At 36.0% G+C, this 5000-nt stretch overlaps 1 protein-coding gene across 3 annotated transcripts in view; it reads right to left on the minus strand.

Annotated features, from left to right (window-relative positions):
* Nucleotides 1-5000, minus strand: part of LOC143021941 (uncharacterized) — a 759783-nt gene that overhangs the window by 43675 nt on the left and 711108 nt on the right. The gene's annotated exons all lie outside the window — the stretch shown is intronic.

Below are 5000 nucleotides of genomic sequence, written 5' to 3' on the forward strand. Positions count from 1 at the left end.
TACATTTATGTTAAGTTTACAACCTGAACTTGACCTGAACGTGATCTTAACCCAACCTGAATGAGAGTCTCAACCAATCAAAACCAATTCAGTCTAGATTCGTCTTATTGTCTATACGCAATCTTCTATGATTTGTTTTAAGATAATCTATCATAAGTGTCATCGTATCAAGAAGGTTAACAAACCGTCTCCACATCCCTAAAGGTCAACAAGGAGCATTGGGTCAAAATGAAGACAAGAAGGAGGAAGAAGCAATTTGGAGAAAACTAAGTTGAGATTTGTCCTCAAAATCGCCCCCTCTTAACTTCTGAAGAACTGCGTCGTAGCTTCCCGCAACCGGCTTTCCCGATCTCCCCGACCTGGATCCTGTTTTCCCACTCATTCCTCTTAACGTGGAGGGGTAGCATTCCTTAGGGTTACTGAAATCAATTTTAGAGGGTGGTGGAAAATGTTAAATGCATGGGGGTACTTAATTTTTACTTATCCTTCTAATAATTAGATGCTAATCAGAGTTAGGGGGTACCAGACTGCCTAGACCTGATTACAGAAGTCCTAGGATCGAAAAACATTAAGAAACGTTGTTCTTAGCAAACCCTACCACTACAACATCTCAAGGACTTCAGCCAACTTTTTAGTCTCATAATACAACCTTCTCCTCCCAACCACGTTGACCGATTGTGTCAACATTGTTTCCATGGCAACGTTTTCTTAGGCGAACAGAATTATTGAGTGAAACGAAGAAATAAAAAACTTCACTAAAATTGCATGAAACACATATTTCTGGTTCTCACTGCCGACAACCACTTCTATCCTGCAGACTAATTTTTTTTTCCTGCTTTTGTTAACACTTTCAAAACTTAGAAACAGAGATTATTCTAGTTACGAACAGACACTTTAATTGAGATCCTTAAGCTGTTTCTGTTACTCAAACTTTGGTTCCTTACATTACAAGCTCCAGCGAACTTTCACGGGACTTAGGTCTTGTAAAACTATTTTAGTGTTTAACGGAGTGCGTATATAAGATAGAGGCACTTCCAAAAAGTTAAGCCCCATGACAGAATAAAATCCACCAGAGGCAGGAGCCAATATTAAGACTACTTTTCTCAGACTATGAGGCTTTTTATTTCCTCACCATTGGACAATTGCATTCTGCTGAAAGGTATTCTTAGTGAATACAAGCTTACTCTGGAGAGAGAGAGAGAGACAGAGAGACAGAGAGAGAGAGAGAGAGAGAGAGAGAGAGAGAGAGAGAGAGAGAGAGAGAGAGAGAGAGAAACAGACAGACAGAGAGACAGACAGACAGGCAGAGAGACAGACAGACAGAAAGGAAGAGAGAGAGAGAGAGAGAGAGAGAGAGAGAGAGAGAGAGAGAGAGAGAGAGAGAGAGAGAGAGAGAGAGAGAGAGAGAGAGAGAAAGACAGACAGACAGAGAGACAGACAGACAGAGAGACAGAGAGAGAGAGAGAGAGAGAGAGAGAGAGAGAGAGAGAGAGAGAGAGAGAGAGAGAGAGAGAGAGAGAGAGAGAGAGAGAGAGAGAGAGAGAAATAGAATAAACAAATTGTGTTGTAAAGTTTTAGTAGATTAGTCACCAAAGAACTTTTCGGTTTGCATCCATACTGGTTGTCATATATCAATCAGTTAATTTCCAAGTGATGTTCGATAGCAACTCTGATAACAGTTTCTATTGATTTTCCTATAATTGAGGTTAAGCTAATAGGTCTGTAGTTTATTGGCTTCTTTTTGTCATCCTTTTTGAATGTGTAAGTAACGCTAGCTAGTTTATATTCTCTTGTTAAACCTCCGGATATGGTGCATTTTATGAAAATTATATATATATATATATATATATATATATATATATGTATTTATGTATATATACATATATATATATGTATATATATACATATATATATTTATATATATATATATATATATATATATATATACATATACTTCATACCTAGAAGTCAGTGCCAGTAATTACATTGAATTGATAGTTTGGCGTAAAATATCATCCCTGAGTCGGGCCCCTTTCAGTAGCCCTACCAGCAGTAGGTGAAAACTTAGCTACTGATTTGATCGCTGCCCGGTCTCCTTATTTTAGAGAGAGACACTATATTCATTTTAATTATCTTAAGCTCCATTGATAAGAGATGTAGTCATTCGCACTTTGAGAAAATGTCCACACGAAGAGCCCGCCAGAGGTTCGCCCTAGGCCTACTTTGACAGGTTTATGTAAGTTTGTACCATTTAGGCCTCACACGTAGCGGTCTGAATTCCCAATCTACCGTTACCAACAGTACCAGCTCAGGCTACTGAAAAGTACCAGATCAGCACAAAACGTAAAAAAAAAAAAAAAAAAAAAAAAAAAAAAAAAAAAAAAAATTATGGACACGGGCTGCAAGCTCCTCCACGCCATAAACGCATTTCTGAATACCATACACATAGATATAATGATATAACCCGCCACGTGCCCACACACCATGAATCCTAGCGAAGAGACTAATAGTCGAGGGTCATAGCCCAGCAGTCCCAGGGTAAGCCAGATTAAAATTTGGAGCTAGGCAGCTCATGTATTTGAAAAATAAATTTCCAAGGATAACCGACGAAAAAATTAGTAAATTGCTTCTAGATGAAATAATTAATAAAGAGTCAAGTGAAGTTTAATTACACTACTGTTATTTAAAAGAGTTTGCAACTTCTTTCTGTAAAAATGCGAATCAGAAATCTACTTTGATATCCCATTTTCTTGACATGTAATGCTCTGGAATACAATATGTATCTAAAAAGGCACTTTTTAGATTTTTTTTTCTAATAATGAAACAGTGAACACGGTAAAGGACTTTAACTCAACATTTTGAAAATCGAAAATGAATACGTAGGAAAGTAGACTTTTTTATTGTTAAGGTTACTGCTAGCCACTATATACGAAACGTACATACTAGAGTTAAGATTCTAAGTGAAATTCCGGCCTTATCTATGAATGAGTAAAATACATTTATTCTAAAACTTAATAGCTCTATCACTTAATCGCCACATTGAAAAATTATAGACGTAAGTTTTATTTCAGTTTAAAAAACTACAGTATATAATTCAAATCTCCAGTTATATCAATCAACTAATGATGACAACAAATTAGGTAATAGTCGGATTATTTTGTCCTCCTGGGTTTTCTTTGGTAAGCTTTGAAATATATCTAGATTACATATCTAAATATATCTTGAATTCTGTCATGATATTTCTTAATATGAGGCGAGAAACAATAAATCTATAAGCTACAGCTGTCTTATCCCTAAATAGTACATCAAAAACAATAAACACAGCTTTGAGCAGAGCATGAAGGAGATTTACATAGACGCCCTCAAAATCATATAATATCGCTTCATGGTCTTAGGAAACCTTAGTCGATAATCCCAGAGGATATCTCTCATCTGCAGAAGCTATGAATGAAGCATCGAGTAAGGAAATCACCTGATGCCTTGTGTGTCGAAATATTCATAGTTATTAATGCCTAGCGTATTGAGATATGCACTGTTCTGTGTCTAGATGTCAAAGCTGAAACTAGGGAAAGCTATATGAGACTCTACAATAATAGATTGGTGATTTTTATTCAAACAGGATACATTCCATGTAAAAAACACCACTACCTGAGGTTTGCATTATAGTGTTTGTCATAGCTAACGTTAGTGTCTTATGCATTATTATGTGATTAGAGTTAAAAGCTGAAAATGAGGGAATATGTTCAATATAGTTATAGTATGGTGATATTAAATATAATACATCTCCATGTAAAAAAAACACTATCTAAGGCTGGTATTGTAGGGTTTACTACGGTCAGTGCCACAGGGTCTTGTGTAGATGATGAATGGGGGAGTTCAGCTTCATCGATCAAGACATTCTTCAATTCAGGGTGCACCTTTCAGCTCCATAACGCACTTGTTTGGCGTCACGCAAAATGAAGAATCTACAAAGCGCATACCAGCGTCCCTCTTGCATGACTGTGGTATAACATTGTCCACAGGGCTAAAAGCACTGGTGAAAAGTATATACCAACAACAACTACTACTAGACTGAATGTAATATTCACAGAGCAAATGCATACAACCTACAATTCATGAGAGGATGAATATTTTGAGATACAACTTAGAAACACAAAGTTCTTGAAGAACTCATGAAAATGTGAAGCATTACAAAGACAATAATCATACTTTTTTGTGCGTTGTATGATGTGTATGTATTATTGAAATTATCTCCTGAATATCTCATTCCGCTATTGATGACCCTTTCCCTACAATATTCACCGTATGTATTCTTTACGCTCCCAAGAATTCTGATCACTTATAACTTCTCTCATCTCTCCGTTTTGCTGGTCCCCATTAAGTCGTTTCTTTGCCACTTATATGAACCGACCTCTCCAACGCGAAATTGTTTTGTAGGATGAAAAAGCTGTTTAGTGTTGACATTCCTGCCCACAATGAAGTTCATTTCAATTATGAAATATCCCACATAAAAACGAAAATTTTCTAAGACAATGGCTAAAGTATAACTAATGAGCAATAAATAAACTACTCATTGATTAAACAAGTAGACGGTAAAATATGCCCGTAAATAGATGGATAAGCCGATAAATAAATACGTTTCAATTATGAAATGTCCCACGTAAGAAAGAGAAATTTCAAAGACAATTGCTGAATTATAACTAATGAACAATGAATAAACTGGGCATTGATTAAACAAGTAGATGATAAAATACGCAGTTAGACGGATGGATAAGTAGATAGATGAATAAATACTTAAATATGGATAGATGAACATATGTAAACAAACCAGAAATAACCACGTAAATGAACTAAGGAACAGGTAGGTAAGTAATATCAGTGAGTAGCCAAACTAATAGATAAATGAATGTATACATACATACATACATACATACATACATACATACATACATACATACATACATATACCAAAGGCTTTTTCCCCCTACACGGGGGGTAGC

The sequence above is a fragment of the Oratosquilla oratoria genome, chromosome 43 (genome assembly GCF_046742065.1).
Source record: "Oratosquilla oratoria isolate Oo_2021 chromosome 43, ASM4674206v1, whole genome shotgun sequence".
Classification (NCBI taxonomy): domain Eukaryota; kingdom Metazoa; phylum Arthropoda; class Malacostraca; order Stomatopoda; family Squillidae; genus Oratosquilla; species Oratosquilla oratoria.